This window comes from Dipodomys spectabilis, unplaced genomic scaffold, assembly GCF_019054845.1.
Source record: "Dipodomys spectabilis isolate Male_0828 unplaced genomic scaffold, ASM1905484v1 ptg000276l, whole genome shotgun sequence".
In the NCBI taxonomy this organism is placed as follows: Eukaryota; Metazoa; Chordata; class Mammalia; order Rodentia; family Heteromyidae; genus Dipodomys; species Dipodomys spectabilis.
In genome coordinates this window covers 123,831-149,741 of record NW_024870953.1, presented here as the reverse complement: position 1 = coordinate 149,741, position 25,911 = coordinate 123,831, and the positions used below count along the sequence as shown (strand labels likewise).

The 25,911-nt window shown below is 35.9% G+C and overlaps 1 non-coding gene across 1 annotated transcript; it reads left to right on the top strand.

Annotated features, from left to right (window-relative positions):
- Positions 1 to 946: 946 nt before the first annotated feature.
- On the top strand, positions 947 to 1,055 carry LOC122126400. Its single transcript, XR_006150919.1, has one exon. It is a non-coding gene; the product is annotated as a U6 spliceosomal RNA (small nuclear RNA).
- Positions 1,056 to 25,911: the final 24,856 nt, after the last annotated feature.

The following is a 25,911-nucleotide window of genomic DNA, read 5'->3' as shown; positions in this document are numbered from 1 at the left end:
TTTAAATACATATTTTGTTCTTAATTTCCCTCTTTATAAATTCACATGCACCTATAAAAAATGGTGTGGCCATCCCAATACCCTTCTCAAAGTACCTCCTAATGACAACTTACAAAAAGTTGTATTATATTACAAGAAAAACAATGCTACAAATAAAGAAAACCAATAATTAAATAATAATGATTAATAAAATAAAAAACAAAACAATTATCATTTTTTCAGTTTTTGAAGTGTACTACAAATTAGATTTTATTATTGTCATATTTCTTTACATTTAACACTGGCTAAGATTATGACGTTCAACAAGAATTTTATAGGCTATGAGTAGTGTTTAAATCACCCACTAAGATTACCATTTATAGTTCATCTCATAATTTGTATATGGCTTATATCATCATTTGTTCCTCACTAACATATAAAGTAAGGAAGGCCTACAGTTTTAACAGAAACTGTGTAGATAACATAGTCAACTCTTTATTCTGCTCCTTTACACAAAGACTTTGCAACTTCTCATTAGTAAGGTTTCAATAAACTCTGAAATGTACATACTTAGTAGTAGTTATGTGCTACCATAAATCTTAAATACTTTATAGAAAAGTATTATGACCTGCCAAACAGTCCCAGTTTTGGCATATATAAGCAAATTCCCAAAATTAAATATATTTAAAACATTAAATATTTTAACAAACCTTAACACTTGCTGCAGTGTTCATTATGACAGGTCCCTTGTATAGAATAATTGAATTCCTCCTCCTACACATCTCTTGAACAACAAATATCTGGAATTATTTTGTTTTTGACATGTCAATCTTGATTTTTTCTTAAATGTGTACTTATGTAAGAAGTACATGGTTCTAAAATTTCATGACAATTCTTTTAAACTTACGTTTTGTTGTATTGTCTAGTTTAAGAAAATCAATTACAATTTATATATAAAAAATGTTCTTTGCTCAATTCAGCATCACATACACTAACATTAGAATGATACAGAGATTAGCTGGCCCCTGTGCAAGGATGACAGGCAAATTTCTGAAGCATTCCATCGCCCAATTTGTTAGGAAATGGAAAGACTTGGAAAAAAATTATTAAGTGAAGTAAGCTAAGTCCAAAAAAACGTAGGTCCCATGGTTTCTCTAATTTTCAATAACTAATATATGTCTGGGATAAGCAGAAAAGGTCAAAAGTTATGTGTATATGACCAGATAAGATTGTGTTAAGGGAAATGAACCCAGAGTTAGGGACACAAGTGGTTTTTTTTTTTCTTGCTATTTTTTCTTACATACTTATGACGTGCAGTGTGTTTTTTTTTGTTTCTTTATATGTTCCTCCCCCATGCTATAACACCTGTTTTCACTGTATTTGAAGTTGGTGTGCCGACATCTTGTTTATACTCTCCTCTAATTTTTTGAGAGGAAGGACAAAAAAAACCAAAATGCTTAACTAGGGATACACGTTGCCCCATGTAACAATGAGATGCACAATACACTATGTTGTAAAGTGAACTTTAAAATTGAGGCCGGGAAATGGAGGGGGTTAATGGACTTGTGGAGGTGGGAGGGAAGGGATGGTAGGGGAACAATAAAGGAGGAGGTAACAATGCTTGTTAGGAAATGTACTCATTACCTTGCTCATGTAATTGTTACCCCTCTGTACAATATTTTTACAATAAAAATGTATAAAAATGTTCTGAGATGGAAGAGTTTATTTCTTTTATTTTACTCATATAATTTCGTTAGCAAAGAAATTCATGCAAAACTCCGATATGAAGGTAATTTGAATAAATATGTTTGTGAACACACGCATGTGCTTAAGCACTTGCATGTGTGTTGGCGTGCTCAGAGTTTCAAATCAGGGCTTCAAGTCTTGCAAGGCCTTTTCTCTCTAGACTGGTGTGCTACTAAATGAGCTACATCTCCATTCTTGGCCCTTTGCTAGTTCATTAAAATTTTTGAAAAATAATCTCATGAATTTCATTTGCCCTGATTGGGTTTCAACTGTTATCCACAGATCTCAGGCTCCTGAGTAGATATCCCAAGTAGTTAGGATTACAGGTCTGACAAACCAGCAAAGACTTTCAGAATAACGTTAAAAGTAGAAGAAAATTTACTTCAGAGGGGCATGTTTTAGCATCTCCAATTTTAAAGCATTTTGGAGTGATTATTTATGATTTTTTAAATTTTTGGTTACTTATAAGAAAGTAGATGATGATATTTAAAAGTTTTAGTACTTTTTAAAAAGGATACTGGAATTGTGGGACAGAAGAAATTTGCCTCTCTTTGGACCTCAATGTATAAGCTCAACTCTGAGCATGATAACCCAATGTCACCAACACAATCTGTGTTGAAGACAAATGTGACAGAAAACAATCACCATGGGCAATATGAATATTGAATTGAGAGTGTCATAGAATGGAGAGATTTTATCTACCTTTTGTGTATTGCTGAAAGACTTTTGGAAACTTTGACTCATTTCCTTCCTCACTGTGTGTGTCTTTAGGTCATGCACTTACTGCCTTTAATTACAATTCTTCCCAACACTAAAATGATAATAACATTAGCATTATAGCAAATGTTATCTTAACAATTAAGGGAATAAAACTTGTGAAATATTTAACATAAACTTCTAGGAATGAGCTTTGAGTTTAGCCAGCATTCTTTTTAAAATACTAAATAGAATGTGATAAGTAGTACAGAAACCATTACATGTAGTTAGCAACCAGAAGTAATATCTATTGATCATGCTCTGCTTCCAAGGAAGCCAGGTGGATAACTTCTCTTGCTGTAAATCAAACTGGTTATCTTATGTCTTGATAGTGTAAAAATATCAGGGACAGAATGATGAAAGAATGTTGTAGACTGAGATGAAATCCATATGAAAATGTGCAAAACGGATAAAACATAAAATTATCTGAGGAGTATATTGTGTTTTACAACATTTAAGTTACATCGCAAAGATAAAGAAGACATAGAAGAATAAATTCATTTTTTTGTTGTCCCATCATAGGTCCTTCAAAGGATTAACTCTTTCTCATTCTTATACAGGCATCATCAGATGAGAGGAACTGTATTTTTTTTTTTTTGGTTTGCTTACTTCCATTTATTCTTCAGTTTGAAATCTGAGCTACTTGAGACTGAAAGAAACCAAGGGAAATTAGACAAACAGGCTTTGGAAAGAACAATCAATGTAAAATAAATAAACTACAGCCTTGTAACAGGTCTAACTAAATTGAGTTATATACTGTCAATTGTTAACACAAAATGATTTAAGCAATACCATGTTACTAAAAACTGAAAAATGTTAGGAGTTGCTACATTTTTTTTCTTTTATACTACCTTGAATTGATAATTGATCTAATTTAGCGAGATTAAAGATGAGATTAACAGAAACTGGATCAAAAATGGACAAAAGGTTTGAATAGACATGTTCTCAATAAAGCCCTGAAAATTGCCTGTGGGTTTACAAAGTTGTGTTTAATACAACTTCTATGCTGCCTTAATGCTTTTTGAGTAGAAGTCATTAGAGAAATATAATTCAAAATTACTATGATACAACTTCATAACTATTATAACTTATCAAAAAATTAATGGAACCAGTTATGGTGGTAAAGGCTTGTAATTCCAAGCATTTAGGAGGTTGGATTTAAGTCTAAGGCCAGTCTAGGGTAATGCAGATAGTAAACACCTGCCCTTTATTACCTTTGAAGAAAAGGTAATAATGTTGGTGAGAGTGTGGAGAAAAGGAAATTATCTACACTATTGGTCAAAAACCAGGTTAGTATTCTTGTTGTAGAAAGTAGTATGCAAGTTTCTAAAGAAATCCAAAGTTGAGATATCATGTGACCCACTAATCATGTGATTATTTCTCTCTAGGTAACTCGAAAATAAATCTGTAGTTCATTGTTATTCACATTATTCACAAGAGCAGCCACGATATAAGTCAATGTTCAGTGTTCAACTGCAGACTATTAAAGCAACTGTGGTACAAGCACAAATATCTTTTTCTGTTTCATCCTTAAAATAACAAGAGACTGCTCCCATTAGCCACAACTTACAATGACCTGAAAAATGTATTGGAAATGAAGAAAAATGTTGTGTTCTGATCTTTGTAAACACACACACACTCTCACACACACACACACACACACACACACACACACACACACACACACACACACCAACCTCAAATATTAAGACAGAATTTTTTTTTAAGTAAAGCAAAGTGGAACATCTGGGGCATTTAGTTCACAATGTAGAAGATACTAGATATACAGTATGAGGTATAGAGTTGAAATGTACATGAGAATACAGGGGACAACATTGGCCTTACATAGGAATGAAGCTAAATAAGTAGGAGTTGTTCTTCCTAGTAAGGGTTGCTCTTTTAGTTGTTCTTCTTTCAGTAATGGATAAGATGAACGTAATTTTTTCAATATACCTGCCTGTTTGCAGAAATGATAACAAACAATATAGCAATAATGTTGCACGCTCAACATAGAACAAACTGTCAAATTAAAATACATGAGATTATCCTTGATGTAAACTAATTATTACAAATAAGGGAAACCATGGGAACTATGTTTTTTTAAGTCTGGCTTATTTCACTTAATATGATTTTTCCCAAGACCTTCATTTCCTTACAAATGAGGTAGTATCTTTCTTTCTGATGGAAGCATAGTATGTGTGTGTATGTGTGTATGTGACTGTGTGTCTCATTTTCTTGATCCATTCATCTACTGAGGGGCATCAGGGTTGATTCCATACCTTAGCTATGATAAATATTACTGTGATAACCATAATTGTGCTGGTAGCTTTAGTGTGGCCTTGTTTGTGGCCATCTGGTTAAATGCCCAGAAGTAGGATTACTGAGTCATAGGGAGCATTATTGTGTACATCAATTATAATCTTAGTAGATGAGTAGAACAGCTCAATAGCTATGTACATATGACCGTATAAGGTGATTCTAAGTGACATGAACTCCAAGACATGTTCTTTGTTGTTGTTGTTCTTAATGTACTACGTGATTTATTTTTTTCCTTTTTTGTGTTTTCCCACCTATGGTTTATCCCCTGTAGTCACTGTATTTGATTTTGGTACCATGTGTATTGTAAATATGTTGATCCGAACTGGGGAACGGGAAGGAAAAAAAAAATAGTGAGACAAAGGACAAAGGGGGAAACTATGCAACAGTGTTACTCACAAAACAATAGCTTGGAAACGATCTTGGGAGGTGCGTTGGTAGGGAAGAGGGAGAAAAATGGGTGAAGGGGTAACAAGATAGAAAATAAATTAATTCATGACCTTAATTATGTAACTATAACCCCTCTGTACATTACCTTGACAATAAAATTAAAAAAATATATATATGAGAGCAGCAATACAGTCGGTGGCACTAGGGGAAATGCTGTACTATACAAAGAAAAGTATAACAGCTGTGGAGAGCAGCAACATGACATTAATGTAGGAAGTAATAAACTAGCGTACAGATTTTCAGCCTCATGTCAGTCACTAAAAAGGGAAAACAAAATGCATAATCAGCAAACCAATACAGATAAAATAGAAAAATAAACAATTTAGGTGAAGAGATGACTTGTATCAAGAATAACAAATGACACAATTAGAAAACAATAACAAGATGGTAAGTTTAATAAACATTACCCATAATTCTATTAAATGTTGTTTATATCACAATTTGTTAGAACTATAATTCAAATCACAGTTTAATAGTATATCATTTTAGTAATAGTTTACTTATTATTGATTACTTCATATTGAATGTTTAATATATAATTTTACTTTCTGCAGATATAGAAAAGAAAAAAATGAAACTAATTTTAATAAATTAATGTAATAATTCAAAGTGTATCCTACACTTAGCACTCATCTTAACATGAAAAAATAAATTATTGCACCTCACTCTTGGTATTAGGTGGAAGGGTTCAGCATTGTAGTAAAATTCACACCACACAATACAGGAGGGTATGACTCCTCTAATCTAGCTTCAATTGTGGAAATTTGAATTTTACATGCATGTTTAATTCCTGTCTAGGTGACATCTAAAACATATACAATCATATATACAATCATATACATGAGGAGTATTTCAGATGACACTTAAAAGTCACATTCATTAATTAAATTTTCATTATTTTGTACTAAATAAATATTTAAAGAGAGACTGAATTTCTGAGTAGATGATGGTGTATGTGTGCCAGATTATTCATATTGAGGCTTATTTTATATTTCTGACATTGTTTCTACAATCGGATTTAAATTTCCATAAGGGGTTAAGTGCATTATATTGGATATATGAAAGTAAACTGAATGTTTATTCCATTAATCTTTTGCCACTTGTCTAATCCCAATATAATTTATCCATGTGTTTGATGTAATGAAAATAACAACAGATAAAAGCAAGATAAATCACTCTGTAGTAGACAAGTATTTTCACATTTATTTTCATAGTTGGTCCTCTTTTACACTACAGAATATTCTTGGGAAAATGTGCTCCAGGCTGGCCACAACTGCAGAATATTATGGTTTGATGAATCATAAGAGAAAGAAGGAAGGGGACCTTTCTTCCAAAAGTCGGCTCCATGGGATGTGATCTGTTTCATGGTGCTGAATTGGAAATGAACATTTTTCACAGTCAACCTTGAAAACCCATCTTGATAGACCATTTCTATAAGTGGTTACAGAGGATTATTGATGGCTTTGCAAGGATGCCAGATTGACTCATTTTGAGACAATTAACAGGAATTTAGTTAGCTGTTTCTTTGTATCTTCAGGAGAAAAACTCATTGACTCTAGGTCAGGGGATTATTGGGACCCAGAGAAGCTACTACCTTGAATAGTAATCCTAGACCTCTAAAACAAACAAACAAACAAAAAAAACCACACAAAACCAACCAACAAACAAAAACTCCAGTAAGCACAGCCAGTCAGGTCTGCTATCACAGACTACATGAAGTCAGGCAAAAAACAGAAGCTGAAAGTCATTTAGCTGATCAATAACATATTTTTTATGAGGCAGACTCAAATGAGACTCCAGAGAGTCAGAAAGACTGAACAGAGAGACTAAAATTGATCACACAAAGATTAGAAAGTAAAATTCCTTGTAGAACAAATAAATCATAGAAAGCCTATGCATGTAAGAACAAGGCAGAAAACCAAATTCCAGAAATGCACATTTTCTTAGAGGTCAGCTTAATGAATTATCAATGGAAATCTTTGAATTCATAAATATTTGACCACATGTGGGAGAAGGCTGAAGAGAATGAAAATGTCATTAGTCACATTAGGAAGTAATCAAGCAAAGATTTGTTATAAAAAGAGAAAACAATTATTCCAAAAGTGGGTCTCATTAGTTTTGATGTAACAGTTCTTGATTTACGTGCTAGCAATTGCCATACAACTGTTCAGTCCCACAGCTGAGTTGATACTGGCTGCAGTATTCCTGCATGAAGGAAAAGAGAAAATTTACAAATGTCTGATGAAATGAGTTGAAGGTGAAGTGTTCTAATAGTGATATATGAGGTGTAGACACAAGTGAAGAGGTGGATTTTCTTTTCTAAAAATCCTCCATTTTTAGCCTGGTGCCAGTGACTCACAGCTGTAATCCTAGCTAATCATGAAGCTGAGATCTGAGGACTGCAGTTCAAAGACAGCCTGGGCAAGAAAGTCCTTGAGACACTTATCTCCATTTAACCACCCAAAAACCAGAAGTGACACTGTGGCTCAAGAGATAAAGTACCCCACCTTGAGTTGAAGAGCTCAGGAACAGTGCCCATGCCAAGACTTCAAGCCCCTTGAACAACAACAACAACAAAATCTCCCTTTTCTTGGACTGCCTACATCTTTTCCTAATATTCAACAAAGAAGCCATTTTGTCACCCACTACCTTTAAGTCCTATGCTAGCTATTGCAAATAGAGTGATTTGGTATCTTATGTCAAAGGGTTCATTTTTGTGGAAGCAAATGCCAGCAGTGGTAACTTTTTTTCCAGTCCTTGAACTCTGGACCTGGGCACTGAACATGGTTATACTTGTAGCTTTCATGTGAGCTTGTTTGTTAATTTTTGGATTACTGCCCATGTGGGGAATTACTGGGTCTTAAAGAGATGTATATTTACTCTTTTCAGGAAACTCCGTACTGCATTCCACAGTGTTTGAACAATTTAATTTCCAACCAACAGTGTGATAGAGTACCCAATTGGCTGCATCCATGCCAGCATTTGCTATTGTTAGCTTTCTTCATAATGAACGTTCTAACTGGGAAGAGGTAGAATCTGTCTTGTTTACTTGTAGATACCAAAATTGAATGAATCCATGAAACCTACATTATTTTGTCTGCATTCCTTTCTCTTTTCTCTTAGTAGAATTTTCCCAAGCCTTTCATTTTTCTTAAGACTGGTGAAAAGTTATCCTTTCTAATGGGTGAATAGAATTCTATTGTGTATGTGTGTGTGTGTGTGAGTGTGTGTGTAAGATGACTATAAGCCCATGAGTTCATTTCCAAGCCTTCTGTTTCATCTGTAATTTTGTAATTCCATATTAAATTTGAATTGCTTTCTCGAATGCATTGAAGAATATTGTTGGGATTTTGATAAGTATTGCATTGTTAGTAGTTTGGGGACAGTATTGCAGTTTTCACTATATTAATTCTTACAACCAGGAGCATTGAAAGACTTTCCATTTCCTTGAATCTCCTTCACTTTCCCTTTTTATATTTTTAAAGTTTTCACAGTAGCGGTCCTTCACATTTTTAGTTAAATTCATTAATTCTCAGTTTTGTTGTTGGTCTTTTGTTTAGATTTGTTTTTATTTTGAAGCTAATACATATGAGGTTTTTTTTTTGGGTTTCAGCCTGGTTCATCCCACTGTTGGTAACAGAAAAACTACTGATTTTTGTGGGCTATATACCTTGCTACATTGCCGAAGTTTAACATCACTTTTACTATCTTAAGGCAGGAAGCTATAGGGTCATTTCATCTGTAAAAAGGGATAGGTTTACTTCTTCCCTATTTGATTCCTCTTTATGTTTTTCTCTTCCCTATTGCTTTTGCTAGATAGTCCACAACCATACTGAAGAGTAGTAGAGAGAGTGGACATCCTTGTCTCATTCCTGATTTTAATGTCTCCATACTTTCACTGTTACGTAATTGCTAATTATCATTATCATATACATATTCAGTAGTATATTGAGGAACGTTCCATGCATTCCTAGCTTCTCATAACTTTTTAATCATAAAGGGGTATTGCAGGTTGTTAAAAAGCTATTTCTATATCCAAATAGAAAATGATGTGTTTCTTGTCCTGGCTTCCGCTGATGGTTTGTATTGTGTTTACTGACAAGAATATTGAATCCAATTGTATCATATGCTCAATCCTATTTGATCGTACGATGTGATTTTTTTGTTAGTGGCAGAAATTGGTTGGTGAGAATTTTTTAAGAAGTTCTGTATCAATGCTGATCAAAGAACTGGGTTCATAGTTCTCTTTCTTTGGTGAGTCCCTATGTGATTTGGGAAAGAGTCTAATTCTAGCCTCATAGAATGTTTTGATAATTCCATTTCTCTTCCTATTCCATTGAAGAGTTAGTTCTAACTACTGTAAGTTCTTTGCAGGCCTTAATTTCATGGTAAATTCATTGAGTCCTAGATTTTTCTGGAATGGAAAGTGGTTTATTGACATTTCATTTTCATTACTTCTTATGTGTTACCTCTTGGTTCAGATCAAGTATAGGAAAGCATGAATTTCTCCAGGATTCTCCAGGTGATTGGCATACGGTTTTCAAAGTACTCTCTTGTAAACTTCTTAATTTTTTCTTATTTATGTTGTGATGTCTCATTTTTGTCCGTAATTTTCTCTATTTGGGTGAGTTCTCTTTTTTTTTGGGGGGGGGACTTTATATCATGAAGGTGATATACTGAAGGGTGGGCTACAGTTACATATGTAATGAGTAAATTTTTTGTGTGTGGGGGGGGGATCCGGTCGTGGGGCCTGAACTCTGGGCCTGGGCGCTGTCCCTCAGCTCTTCAGCTCAAGGCTAGTGCTCTACCACTTGAGCCACAGCGCCACTTCTGGTTTTTTCTTTTTGCCAATGTGGTGCTGAGGAATCGAACCCAGGGCCACAGGCATGCAAGGCAAGTGCTCTACCACTGAGCTACCTTCCCACCCACATGAGTACATTTTTTAACAGTATTACCCCTTCCTCATTTTGTTCTCCTTCCCCCAACCCTGACATCCTACTCCCCCAAAGTTGTGAAGTTCATTTCTAACATATCGTCTATATATCACTGCTGCTTTGGTTAATCTTTGTCCCACCATTTCTGTGATTTCCCTTCCCTTCCCCAAATCAGATTAATTTACCTATAAGACAAAGGGTACAGAAATAAAAAAAAAAAAACAGTGACTACAAGGAATAAACCAAAGGGTAAAAACTAAATAGAAATAACTAAAAATTGTTCACTATACAATCGTCTTGTATCCATGTCTTGGAGCACATTTCAATACGCATCATTTTATATGGTGATATGCATATTGCTATTGAGCTATTGTGAATATCCTAGACATATTCTATTTTTTCCAAATGAGTGAAAACCTGTAGACTCTGATTCTTTGGGTCTCGCTTGTTTGACTTATTTTGTTTTCCAAGTGATTCCATTTCCTTACTAATGGGGCAATGTCATTCATTCTGACGGAAGCAAAGAGTTTTGTGAATATATTCGACATTTTCTTGATCCATCATTGCTGGGTCATATAGGAGCTCTATTGAGGAACCTCTATACTTCATTACAGAGTATTTGAACAAGTTTACATTTCTACCAGTAGTGTAGTAATGTTCCTTTTTGGCCACATCCCCACCAGCCCAGCATCTCTTATTATTAGTTTTCTTCATAATGGTCATTTTAACTGGGGTGAGGGTGGAATCTAAATGTTGCTTTGATTTGCATTGCTTTTATGGCCAGAAATGTTGAGTATTTCTTTATGTGTCTTTAGGCCATCCATATTTCTTCTTCAGAGAGGTCTCCCTTTACATCTGTAGCCCACTTATTAAGAGGGTTGTTATTTCTTGGAGGATATGTTTTTTGGGTGACATTAACTTTTTGGGCTCTAAATATATTTGAGATATGAGGCCATTGCGCGTTGCAGAGCAACTAAAGATCTTCTCCCAATCTGTGTGCTTTTTATCTATTTATCTACGTAAGTTCTCATCTTAGTCAGATTTAGTAAGGGTCTGTCAAGTCTGTTAATTTATTTAAAAAACCAACTCTGATTTAGTGATTCTTTCTATGTTTTATTTTGTCTTTATTTAGTTATTTCTGATTTAAACTTTTTATTTGTTTCTGTCTATTGCCTTGGGTTAGGGATTCTTCCTGTTTTCAAGGAGCTTGAGCTACATAATTAAAATATTCATTTGAGATTTCCCCAATTACTTGCTGTAGGCACACAGAGCTATAAATTTTCGTGTAAGTACTGCAAATATCAGAGTAGCTGGTATTTTGTGTGTTCCTTTTTGTTAAATTCTAGAAACTTTCAGATTTCCATTCTAATCCCTTCAGTGTTGCACTGGTCATTCAGTAACTTTTTGTTCAGTCTTCATGGGTTTGAGGTTTTTTTTTTTTGGCTTTAGCTGTTTAATACTAAGTTTGTTCTGTTATGGTCTGACAAGAAATGGGAATTCATTTAATTTTTCTTTCAATTTGGACAGAATTTCTATTTGACATAAGATATTTTCTATTTTGAAGAATCTTCCATGAGCTGCTGCAAAGAATGTATAGTCTGACATTGAATGTATATCATGTAGATGTCTGTAAGGGATAGATGGTCAATGTAGTTATTTATGTCTGCAGTTTCTTGGTTGAGATTTTCCTGCATAACCAATCCATGGAAGGGAATGATGTGTTGAGATGTCTTTTTAGGTTAAATAGTATTTGATTGATGAAGTGGGATGCTGCAGTATTCAGGGCATTAATATTTAGACTTGTTATATCCTCCTAATGGAGAGTTGCTTTTATCAATATATAAATGTCTCTTCCTACTAATTTTAATTTTAATTCTATTTCATCTTATGTTAGTAATTCTGCTGTGGCCTGTTTATGGTCTCCATTTGATTGAAAATTTTCCTTCCAGCTTTTTAGTTTGAGTATGTGTTTGTTTCTGTCAATAAAATGAGTCTCTTTTAGATACTATATCGATGCGTCTTGTTTTTTGATACTAGTATCTAATCTATGTCTTCTATTTGGAAATTTAAGTCCATTGATATTGAGAGTTAAGACTGAGAAATATCTGATAAATCCTGCTATGTTATACATCTGTTGTTAGGAGCTGTGCCTCATCTACTCTTAATATATTTACCTTGTTCTCTAGTAGGGAGCATTTTATATAACCAGTTCCTCTTCTTCTTGACATTCTCTATGTAGGATATATTTGATTAACTTCTATCCTGAAAATTTGGTGGACAAACATTGTTTCAAGTTTTCTTTTTCATGAAATATGTTTATATATCCTTTAAATGTAAAGGAGAGTTTGGCTTGGGACCATACTTACGGTTGGTAGTTGTTTACCTTTAATGTTTGTCATATATAATGCCAGGCTCTCTTTTTACCATATCAGCTAAGAAATCTGTATTTATTCTGACTGTATATCCTATATAAATGATGAATCTTTTTTCTATGGCAGCTTTAAGAATCCTTTCCTTGATCATTAATGATCCTCTAATGGATTATGATGTGGTGGTGGATTGTTCAGTTCTAGAATTCTCTTTGGTTTCTATAGCCTTCTCTTCTCTGAATGAGCCTATCTTGCTGGATGTTTTGCATGTTCTCTGCTAGAATTTTGTAATATGCTTCCCATCCATTTATTTTCTTGCTCTTCTCCTTCTTGATACCTATTTCCCTGAAATTTGATCTTCTAACTGAGTTTTGAAGTTCTGGAAAGATCATTTCTTATTTCTTGGAGTTTTTCTAAATGATTATCTCCTCTTTCCTATTAGGCCTATTCTGTCTTTGACCCTGAGATTATCTTCTATGTCATCCATTTACTGTGGAGACATTCTACTTTGTTTTTGATTTCCCTGTCTTCTAATTGGTCATTTTTAGGGGTTCTATCCTATTAATGCTTTGTTTTAGGTCTTGCATGGACTTTCTGTACATTTTTATCTTTGGGTGGGGGAGTTGCAAGGGTTGTTTTCTTAGCTCTGTCTTCTCTCATATCTTTTAACTAGGCATCCATTTTATTCTTGGACTCCTTTGTATTTTCAGAATTTATTTATCTTTCTGTTTGTAGTCTCCGTGAATTATTTTTCTAATGATTGGTTGGTCTCATCTTGTTCACAAATTTTCTTATAGAGGTTTTCTATCATTCCATTATTCACATTTTTCAGCCATATATGTAATGTATTTTGGTAACTATCTTCTAGATCCTTGATTGTCTGTTCTAATGCCTGGTTATTTACTGTGTGAATTATACTACTTTGACATCACTTTTCTTGTATTTTTCTGATTTGTTCTGTCCATTTGGAGGTTTTCTTTTTGGGGGATCTATGATCTTAATAGGTAAATCTCTATGTTCTTGGTTGATTTGCAAGTGTTGGTTTAGTCTTCTGTTGTGATTTGCTTTTCTGGAATTAGGTTTTTGTTTCGACCATTAAGTGTAGGAGTAGAAACCAGTTGTGATGAGATGTTGTGATGATCAAACTTGTGGTTCCAGTGACAGTTCGGACTGTCCAGTGGTATGGTGGATTGTCTCTCTGAATGGATGTGGCTTTCTCTCATGTACATTTCTGTTCCTGCTTTTTTCCATGTTACCTTTTTATTTTCACACTGCAAATGAGTTTTTGAAAATGTTAGCCAAAACAGTCATAGCAGTCACCTGCCTGGCTGGACACCTTTTCATAGATTTCTGTTTCCTTGTGAAAACAGTATAAAATCTTCTTTTGAATTGTATATTATAGCTGACTTGGTGTGACCCTCTAGAAGAGGAGTACCTGCTAGGATACTAAATCTCTATTTTATCAGAGAGAGCTAGAGTAAACTTCTGTTGATCTTCTGCCATTGTTTTTCTATTCCTCAGATTTATTTTTTACATTGTGGACTTTTTCACATAATTTAGGGTTTCTGATTTTTGTATCAGGTTATTTTTGTTTTTCTCTTTGTATTACTTTGAGATAGTGATTTCAGGCTTGTATTAAGAGACAGTAAATTATGAAATGTATGTTAATATATTGAAGGAAAGAGAGCGAATATTTTAACATATTTGCTATACAAGTAAATTAATATTAACCAAAGCTAATTCAAATATTTACTGATGTACATTTCTGAGGATTAGTATAGTACTCTTTGATATATTGGAGGAAAAGACTTTAGACTCATTGCAACTGAACACTTACTAAACTAAACTTTCTTCTTCAGAAAAACAAAAGCTCCATTTCTTTCAGATTAGCATTATAAAATCATAATAGCTGCATGTTGAATTGTTTTCCTCTGCTATTTTCTATTCCATTCTTCATCCATTAGGTATCTAGGGCTTTGAATGACCAAATCTTTAATACCTATATTGTTTATATTGTGATGTAAATCTCAGTAATATAAATATGAATTTATCTTTGAGTCTCATCTTGAGCTATATTCATACGAAAATTATGCAAGAAACCTGACTTTTTTACTCTTTTCTATGGTTTAATCAATAAATCCATTCTCCTTAGAAATAAGTTCTCATCTTTTATATTGCTCCAGTAAACATCATGTATTTGTAGTACTTTTACTGAAGTACACATAAAGATTGGAATAGGAAGATACCTTCCCCATTATCACTTTAAATTAAATGCTTGGGGACTATTTTATTTGTAAAAAATTAAAAAGTGTAATGCACATGTTTTCAATAAATTTCAGTAAAATGTATTTTATTGAAAAATATATTTCTTAGAGATATTTTTGCTGCATAATGGACCCATTGCTACAATGAGATGTACGAGATGTTATGTCCAAAAACGAACTTTCCAACTTTGGCTGGGGATGGGGGGTGGAGAGGGGAAGGGATGGGAAGGGGAAACAAAGGAGGCAAAAATTCTTGATAAGAAATGAACTCATTAAATTGCCCATGTAATTGTAACCCCTCTGTACGGTATTTTCACAATTAAAATAATAATGATAAAAATATTTAGTTTCAAAATGCAAGTAAAATTTAGACCTTCACGCTGAGCAAGAGATAAGATAAATGTGAAATAGAGGCTTGCTATTAACATTATAATTCAGTCATATGTAGGCGTAGGATTAGTAAAGGTGTTGCAGTTAGAGTTGTTCTTAGGATGAGAAAAAGATGTAAGATATAGTGTAAAACTGCAACAAATTTAAGAAGAATGAATGACATCAAAGTAAGAATGAATGAAAACCAGTGTTGGTGTTACTTTAAAAATTCAGGTATAATTTGGTTTAAAGTGTGAGTTACTGTTTTAGTTCTTGTTAGGATTAAAGAAAGATAAGCTTTAGGGTAAAATTTAGTTTTCCTCTAAGAAGTAGAAGTAAAAAAATGTGTGATTAAATAAAATAGAGACAATTTTCCTTACATTAACCATTTGGTGTTAATTCAGATTGTGATTAGGATTAGGTTTCATGTTAAAGGGGGATGAGGATAGAGTAAATAAATAGATTAAACTGGTGGCTTACACCTATTATCCTCAGGAAGCTGATTTCTAAGGAAAAATCCAGCCTGGGCAGGAAAGTCTGTGAGAATTTTATCTCCAATTATTCACCAGAAAACCAGAAAGTAGTTATGTGGCTCAAGTGGTAAAGTGCATACCTTGAGCGAAAGAACTGTGGGATCATGCCCATGCCTAGAACTCAGGGATTATGCCTAGGCCCAGAGATCAGGCCCCACGAACAACAAAAAGAAAAAAAAAAAGGAATGAGATAAATGTTAAGTAAATCTGACCTTATTTTAGGTTCTAGGACTTCAGGAAATTCTGGGATAATGGAAATACAATGTATTTCATTAGATCAGGATTTGAGGAAATCGGTATGATGATTCCTCTTATGGAACAAGATAGATTCAGGATAAGAGTGAGAAAATCTATAAGGTTTTGGAAAAGCTGCAACTTATTTCAAGAATTCCAAGGTGAATTTCAGTTAGAATAACACAAAATGAGCATTTTTCATAAAATTTAGAATTGGGATGGCATTAGTGTCAAGGTTATGGTTAGGATTCCACCCATGGTTAGGATTAGAGTGAAGGATAAAAAAATGAGGCTCAAATTGAAGATAAATTTTAGAATAATCCTTTTAAGAATTAGAATGAATGTTTTATTTATTTATTTATTTATTTTTGGGTCTGGTCCTGGGGCCTGGACTGTGGGCCTGGGCACTGTCCCTCAGCTCTTCAGCTCAAGGCTAGTGCTCCACCACTTGAGCCACAGCGCCACTTCCGGCTTTTTTCTATTTTGATTATGCGGTGCTGAGGAATCAAACCCAGGGCCTCAGGCATGGAAGGCAAGTGCTCTACCACTGAGCCACCTTCCCAGCTAGAATGGATGTTAACTAGAGTAATGCTATTAATATTAGAATCACCTTGCAATTAGGCTTCTGTTTATTCTCAATGTTCCAGTTAAGATTAAGTTTATGGTTAGAAAATGACTAAGATTTTGGAAAAAAAATTGAAACCTATGTTTGGAAGGCTTATTTGAATCAAGTTAGGATGAGTGAAAATTAGTGTACTTGTGTGAATGTTAGTATTGATATATATTTTGGATTAAGATCAGGGTCAGTATTTTGTTCTAATTATAATTAGTGTTATAAATAAGAAAGTTTTTTTTTATAAAATTAAGATTTCACTAAGAAATGAAGCAAAAATGTCAGATTGAATAGTCACTATAGCATTATCATTATATTTTTTTCTCAGTGATCATTCTTGTAATTATTAATGAGAGTTTTCCAGCCAGGTATTTGTTGAGAGTTAGCTTTAAGTAATGGACTAAATGGTAAGTAAATCTGAAACTGTTTTAGGATATAGTGATTTAGGAAACGGTAGGATCAATGGAAACTACAGTATTTTTCCTGATAAGAGAATTTGAGGACAATTAATATAATAGTACATATTAGGGAACAAGATCACTTCAGAGGTAGAGTTAGGAAATTTGTTGGAATTAGGGCAAATTGAAACTCATTTCCAGAGTGCAAATTGGAGTATTCATTAGAATGACAAAAATTAGAGTATTTTTTAAAATTAATTTTGGACTCTCATTAGGTGGAAAGTTAGGTTTCAGTTCCAGCTGTGCTTAGTTTTAGCATTAGGAAAATGGAAAATTTAGGGTCAAACTGGAAGTATATCTTCGAATAACAAGTCAAGTTAGAATTAGGATGACTATGAAATAGGAAACTGCTAATAATATTAGGATTAGGGTATGATTAGTGTGAGGGTTAGCCTAAAACTTCCAGTTAGAGTTCAGGTTATGGCATGATATGGAGTAAAATGTGACTATATGGAGTAAATCCACAAACTGTTTTAAGAAAGATGAGTTGAAACAAAGATAGGATGAATAAAATCTAATGTATTTGTGTGGCTTTTTGAATCCAAAAGCAATTGCTTCTAAGGTTAGGGTTACTTTTCTAATTTATGAACTACTGAATTAAAGGCACAATTATTTCATTCTTACAAACCAAAACAGTCAGGATTTTGGGAACAGTTTTCTACATGAAAATGTGTCTTGCAACCAGGATTAAATAATAATGAACAGGGTGTCATTTATTAAAATTAGGTAACTTGATGCTACAGCTTTCAAAAATATCCAAAGATATAGGATAGTTACTCAGAAATGTTACCGGGAAAACAGATATTCTACTTGCTCTAACTGGGAAATGTGTGTGTGTGTTTGTGTGTGTGTGTGAAGTCACCACAGGTCTTCAACTCAGGCCTGGGTTATGTCATCAGCTTATTCTGTGCAAGGATGACACTAAACCACGTAGCCACAGGTTTTCTTCTGTCTTTTTAGTACTTAATTTGAGATACATATCTCATGGATTTTCCTGTCTGGGCTTAATCTTCTGATCCCCAGCAATCCTTGGATTAGTGTTACTGTGGCTGCTACTGAAAGCATAATCAAAACCTACTAGCTACAATGTAGGAAGTAGTACATATTTATTTGTATAGCTATATTTATTTGTATTACTGTGCATGAAGAAATTCTGGAGATTTCTGGTTAATTCATAGGGCCCCATGCAAAAATATAGGACAAGAGGGAAGTAACTCTTTTTAAATTATAATAGGTTATCATTGATGAAAAATTTTAGTAGATGTCTTTCCTTTTTATTTCTTTTTTGCCAGTTATTCAGTGCTGCAGCAAGCCTGTGCCCTGGAGCAATTTTCAAATCACAGAGTGAACCTCCATTTCTGTAGTCCCTGTAGGTATGGTTGCCTCCTCAGGTCACCCATTGTGAAGTGGGGCGCCTTCCCTTGTGGTGCACGGGCAGTGAGTGGAAGTGTTTGCATGCTCTCCAGCATTGCTGGATGAGCCCCGCCCACCCTGCCCACCTAACTTCCTAGTCTCTGTTGCTCAATTTCACCCAGGAGCTGGCAGCCATGGGGCTGCAGTTGAGACCACTGCTGTCCTATCCTCCTCCAGCTGTGCTGGTACTAGTCTGCGGTGGTCCTGAGCATGTGGGCCATCCCAGGACACTGTGTTCTGGGGTCACTCCCTGCCCCCATGAGTGTGGAGTAGGGGGACACCATGCTTGTACAATGCATGATCCATGGGAGAAGGAAGGCTACACATGCAGTCTGCACCTTTGAGGCCGGGCAGCCCAGCCTTGGTTCACCTCATCAGTCTGTAAGGCGGTCTGGGAACTGGAGCCATGTGCTGGCCGCTCTGCCAGCCAGCTTGAGACAGCTGCAGCAGCTCAGCAAACTGGAGCCCCTTCAGCATCTCTGTGGACCTCCATTTTATGGTCCCTGTGGACTCAGAGTATAGGGCCATTGCTGCATATGCCCATCAGTGCCAGATGAGCCTGTACTTTCAGTGCACCAGCTACAGCACCTGGGGCCTGAAGCCCCCTTGGCTTTGTTGTGTAGCTTCCTCCATTGTCTTTCTGGTCCACATGGGCCCAGCTCTCAGTGCCATTCCGGGGATGCTCCATTTGGAGGCAATGAGCTCACCCCCTAACCTCATTGGGCTCCAAAGCAGGGCAGCAATGGGTCTGGCCTTGTCAGTGTAGGCTGCACAGATGGAAGGCAGGAGTTAAGGTCTGCCTTGCCTTCCCTCCTGGCTTTGGCACCTGAATCTGGGTTGCTTGGTTTGGTCACTCATGGAGCTTCGTTGGCTACAGCCCACAGCAACAAGTGCTGTCCATGCAGCAACAACAAAGAGGTGTCCTGAATCTCCTCAAAGTCACCACACAGACCTCTGATGGGTCTACATGGGCTGGTGTGGTTTTCATCCCAGGACTCCCATTAGGAAGTGCCACTCCCCTTCGTGGTACTGCAAGAAAGAGGTGCCACATATAATTTCTACTGTCTAACATTTTCTTTCAGTGATATAAAAAGAAGTGGGAGATATAAATAAGTTTTAAAAGCATAGAACCCATGGTTTCCCTTGTTTGCAAGGACTAGCACATGTCTAGGACAAGCAAAGAAGATCAAAGGCTATTGTAATATGACCATATAAGAAGATTTAAGCGAAATGTACCCCAAGTCAGAGACACAAGTGTTTTATTTTTTCTTGCTTTTGTTTTTAATATACTTATGATGCACTATGTGATTCTTTTGTAGGTTTATCCCCCCATGGTATAATCCCTGTTTTCACTGTATTTGATTCCAGTGTTCTGCACCTTATATACATATGTTGTAATTTGGGGAGTGGAAGGGATATAGCAGAATGCTGAAATGGGGATGCAGGTTGACTCATTGTGACGATGAGATGTACTGGACAATGAGCCGAAAATGAATTTACAATGTTGGGCAGGGGTCAAGGAGGGAGGAGTTGAAGAGTTGGGGAGGGAAAGGGTAGTAGGGGAAAAACAAAGGAGGAGGTAACAATGCTCTATAAGAAATGTACTCATTACCCTACTCATGTAACTATAAAACATTTGTATAGTATTTTTACAATAAAAATATTTTTAAAAAATCTCTCCCTGGGGTAGATTTCCAGTGTTGCCCTCAGCATTGCATTTTTGCCTTTTCTGGCTGTGGTTAGTTCTACCTTCCCAGTGGATCAGTAGTCTTCAAGGCATCTTGGTCCTGAAGTGGGACATGGATTAGCCAGTGGTGGTTGGAACCAGGCCAAGGACAGGACAAAACCACTTCCAGGCCATGGCTTCTTCATTCCCCATGCAACCAGGATTGCAAGCAGAATTTCTCTGAATTTGACTCCAGAAAACAACCACTGAACCAAAAGGCAAGTTCACCAAACACCTCCCCTCCTCCCCCATTCCCTCCTTTCTTCCTCCTTGGGAAAGTACAAAATAATTTTGCAGGTTTTGGCAAACACACAAATTGCCCACCACCTCCCCTGGTAAACTAAGTTTAAAGTCACTAAGTCATGTAAATGGATGATACCTCACTCATTATTCTGGACAACATCTTCAGATTGTTTGATGCTTTAATTTGTTGCTGTTGGTGGTGGTGGTAGGAGGGCCTGAGTTCTGGGTCTGGGCAATGACCCTTATGAGCCCTTCAGCTCAAGGCTAGAGCTCTACCACGTGAGCCACAGAGCCATTTCCAGTTTTTTTCTGCTTATGTGGTGCTGAGGAATTGAACTCCGGACCTCATGCATGCAAGAGAAGCACTCTACTACTGAATCTCCTTCCCAGCTCTAATGCTTTAATTCTTTAAATTTTATTGTCTTTGTGTCAGTCATGAGGTTTAATCTCAGGACCTGGGTGTAAATATATCCCTGAGTTTTTTAGCTCAAGAGGAGCCCTCTACCACTTGAGCCACAGTGTCACTTCCTGGTTCCAGATAAGCGTCTTTCAGACTTTCCTGTCAGGGTTTGCCTTGAGCCATGAAATTTTAAATTATATTTCTTTAACGTGTTTATTGGAATATTACAGTATATCTGAAATTTAAATTTTTCTGTAAACCTTTGTCTTCAAGTAATCCAATAGCATTAACTATTGCATTTAGAATCTATTCTTTAGCGCATCCATTTATTTATTTTATTGTGAAAATACCATAGAGGGATAACAATAACATGGGCAAGATAATGAGTACATTTCTCATCAAGCATTGTTGTATCCTCCTTTTTTTCCCCTTTCCATCTGTTCTCATCCCCCCCCGGCTCTCCAGATACCCCCCTGCCCGCCCCACACTCTCACCAGCCAAAGTTGAAAGTTCCTTTTCTACATAATGACTTGTACATCTCATCGCTGCAATACATCCAGCAGTATCCCTGTTTAAATGATTTGTTTTTTCCCATCCCCTCCACAAATTATACCAACATCAAATACAGTGAAAGCAGGGGTTATACTGTGGGGGAGGGACATTCAAAGCAACAAAGAAATCATCTTATAAATATGTTAGGAACAATTGCAATAAAGAAAAAAATCATTTGAATCCTTATCTTGGGGTTCATTTCACCTAACATCAACTTGTCTGACCTTTTTTGCTTGTCTCAGACACACAGTGATTATTGCAAATAAGGGAAACCATGGGACCTATGTTTATTTGGGACTGGATTACATCCCTTAATATAATGTTTTTCCATTTCCTAACAAATGGGGCAATGTCATTTTTTCTGATGGAGGCATTGAATTCTATTGTGTACATACACCACATTTACTTGATCCATTCATCTACTGAGGGGAATCTGGGTTGGTTCTATATCTTAGCTATGGTAAATAATGCTGCAATAAACAGAGTTGTGCTGGTAGATTTAGTATGGTATTGTTTGTGACCATTTGGGTAAATGTCCAAAAGTGGAATTGCTGGGTTATAGGGGAACTTTATGTGGAGTCTTCTGAGGAACCTCCATACTTCTTTCCAAAGTGGTTGAATAACTTTACATGCCCACCAACAATGCAGTAAAGTTCCCTTCTGTCCACATCCCCTCCATCATCTGTTGTTATTAGAGTTCTTGATTATAGCCATTGTAACTGGGATGAGGTGGTATCTCAATGTTGTTTGTTTGTTTGTTTTAATTTTATTTTATTTGTGAACATACTGTACAGAGGGGTTACAATTGCATGGGCAAGATAATGCATACATTTCTTACCAAGCATTGAAGCCTCCTCCTTTGTTTACCCTTCACCTCCCTTCCCAGCCTCCCCCCTCCCCCCCACCCAATCCTTCCCTCCCCCCCCCGTCTCCCCCCCCCCACCGACATTGTAAAGCTCCTTTTTGACATGACACTTTGTACTTCTCATTGTTGCAACAGGTCCACCTGAATCCTTAAATGACTTGTTTTTCCCCATCTCCTCCATAAGTTATACTGACATCAAATATATTGAAAGCGGGGGTTTGCACTACTTTTATTGCTAGAGAGGTTGAACATTTCTTCATGTGTCTATTGGCCATCCTTCTTTCCTCTTCAGAGAAGTTTCTGTTTAAGTTTTAGCCCACTTATTTTCGAGTTAGTTGTTTCTTTGAGGATTTGTTGTTGGGGGATTTAATTTTTGAGTTCCAGGTATATTTTAGATATGAGACCCTTGTCTGTTGTATGGGTAGTGAAGATCTTCTCCCAATCTGTGGGCTTTCAATTGATCTTGCTAATTATGTCCTTTGCCATGCAGAAGCTCTGCAATTTCATGGAATCCCATTTGTCCAACCTTTCTTTGATTTCTTGTGTTTCTGGTTCTCTATTAAGAAAATTTCGGCCTGTACCAAGGAGTCCTAGGGTTTCTCCTCTTCCATCCTGTAATGTTTTCAGGGTGTCTGTTTGACTCTGAGGTCTTTGATCCATTTGGAGTTGATTCTGGTGCAGGGTGATACATAACGATCTAGCTTAATTTTCTTCAAGTAGTTAACCAATTTTGCCAGAACCCTTTACTGAAGAGGCTGTCTTTCTTCCATTCTATTTTTTAGCTCCCTTATCAAAAATTACATGGCTATAGGTCTGTAGGTTCATTTCTGGGATTTCAATTCTATTTCATTGGTCCTGAGGTCTGTTCTTATGTCAGTACCAATCTGTTTTGATTACTATGGCTTTGTAGTAGAGTTTGAAATTTGGTATTTCTATTCCTCCAGCATCGGTCTTTCTGTTGAGGGTCATTTTAGCTATTCGGGGTCTTTTATTGTTCCTTATAAATTTTTGGATTGCCTCTTCTATTTCTTTGAAGAATGAGGATGTTATATTGATAGGTATTGTGTTGAATTTGTTGATAGCTTTGGGAAGTATTGCCATTTTCAGGATTTTGATCTTTCCAATCCACGTGTATGGGAGTTTTTGCCACTTTCTAAGTTCTGTTTTGATTATCTTTTTCAGGTTTTTAAAATTTTCATCATCGAGGTCCTTCACTTCTTTGGTTCAGTTAATTCCTGGGAATTTTATTTTTTGTGGGGCTATTATTAATGGTGTTGCTTTCCTGATTTCAGCCATGCTTTTCTCATTGTTTGCATACAGAAAAACCATTGATTTTTGAGGGTTAATTTTATACCCTGCTACTTTGCCAAAGTTTTGATTCACCTTGAGTAATTTGGGAGTAGAGTCTGTAGGATTCTATAAGTATATAATCATGTCATCTGCAAAGAGGGAGAGTTTTACTTCTTCTTTCCGTATTTGGATCCTTTTTATATTTGCATCTTATATTATTGCTGCAGCTAGGCATTCTAATACTAGATTCCGTGCTGTCCCTCAGCTCTTCAGCTCAAGGCTAGTTCTCTATAACTTGAGCCACAGCATCACTTCTGGCTGTTTTTATTTTGCTTAGGTGGTACTGAGAAATCGATCACAGGGCCTCATGCATGCAAAGCAAGACTTCTACCACTGAGCCACCTTCCCAGCACCTCTCTTCTCTTTCTAACAGGATTTGCTAAGGATCTGTCAATTTGTTAATTTTTTAAGTACCACTTCTGTTTTGTTGATTCTTTCTATGTTTTTATGGATTCTAATTCATTTAATTTTGATTTAATTTTAATTATTTCTTTCCATCTACTGGATTGGTGTTTATCCTGCTGCTCTTTTTCAAGGGGGCTCAGATGTCTCATTAAATTATTGGTTTCACATCTCTCCAATTTGTTGATGTAGGTATTCAGAGCTATAAACTTACCTCTGATTACTGCCTTTCCTGTGTCCCAGAGGAGCTGGTAGTTTGTGTGTTCATATTTGTTGAATATTATGAACATTTGAATTTGGTTTCTGATCTCTTCCATGATCCACTGGTGATTCAACGGTGTGTTCTTCAGCTTCCATGTGTTACAGGACTTTCTTTGGTGGTTTTGGTGTTGAGTTCTAATTTTATTCTCTTGTGGTCTGAAAGAATGCAAGGTATAACTTCAATGTTTTTGAATTTGTACAAGTGTGCTTTTTGACCTAAATCTGTGGTCTAATTTGGAAAAAGTTCCATATTCTGCTGAGCATTCTGATAATGCTGTGTGAAATATTAAATCTAGGTGATCTATGCAGTTGTTTATATCTGCGGTTTCTCTATTGAGTTTTTGCCGAGTTGATCTATCTAGTGGGGGGAGTGGTGAGTTAAAGTCCACAGCAATTAATGTCTTTGGATCTACGTGATATTTGAGAAAAAGTAGTTTTTCTTGAATAAATTTGTGTGCTCCATTGTCTTGTGAATAGAGATTTAGAATTTCAATATCCTCCTGAAAGAGAGATCCCTTAATTAGTATGTAGCAACTTTCTTTATCTCTTCTCACTAATTTAAATTTGAAATCTATTTTATCTGATATTAGGATTGCAACTCCTGCCTCTTTTGGGGGACCGTTTGTGCTTGGTAGATTTTGTTCCAGCCTTTCACTTTGAAAATGTATTTGTTTTTATGGGCAAGGTGTGAGTACTGAAGGGAGCAGATGGAAGGATCTTGCTTTTTAATCCAACTAGACAGTCTATGTTGCCTAATTGGAGAGTTAAATCTCTTAATGTTGGGAGATTGGACTGAGATGTATTTGGGAGTTCCTGCCATTTAATCCACCTTCTTGAGGGCTGCGGCAAATGGGTTCTTCCTATGGTTCTTGGATTCTCAGTTTGGATGTGGATTCTTGGCCTTTATTGTGGTCCTGTTGGTTTTCTCTGTGTAGGACAACTTTAAGTATCTTTTGTAAAGCTGGTTTGGTAGAGATATATTGTTTCACTTTTTCTTTTGTATGGAAGGTTTTTATTTGACCTTCAGTTATGAAGAAGAGTATAGCTGGGTACAGTATTCTTGGTTGATAATTGTTTGTCTTTAGGGCATGGCCTACATCAATCCAGGCTCTTCTTGCTTTAATTGTCTCTGCTGAGAAATCTGAGGTGATTCTAACTGGTTTCCCATATAGGTGATTCATATTTTCTCCTTGACAACTTTGAGGATGTTTTCCTTGGTCTGAATTGATCCTGTGGGGATTATAAGGTGGTGATATGACGTCCTCTTCAGGTCTGGTCTATTTGGGGTTCTAATAGCTTCTTGTATTTGAATAGACCTATCATTTTGCATGTTCGGGAAGTTTTCTGCTAGGATCCTGTGAAACAAATTTCCTAGACCATTAACTTCTGTTTCTAGGTGCTCCTCTACATGTGTTATCTTCAGGTTATGCCTTCTGATGGTGTCTTCCAAATGTTGAATAGGTCTATCATATTTCTTGGATTTGTCTTGGATAGTTGTACGTTCTTTCTCTATAATATCTAAGCTGTCTCCCATCCCTGAGTTTTGATCTTCTGCATGGTCTTACCTACTGTCAAGAATTTCTATTTTGTTTTTTTTTAGTTCTTTTGCTTCTAATTGCTTGGCTTTGATGGCTTCAAATTCATTGTTGGAGCTTTGTTTTAGATTTTGTTTGAATTT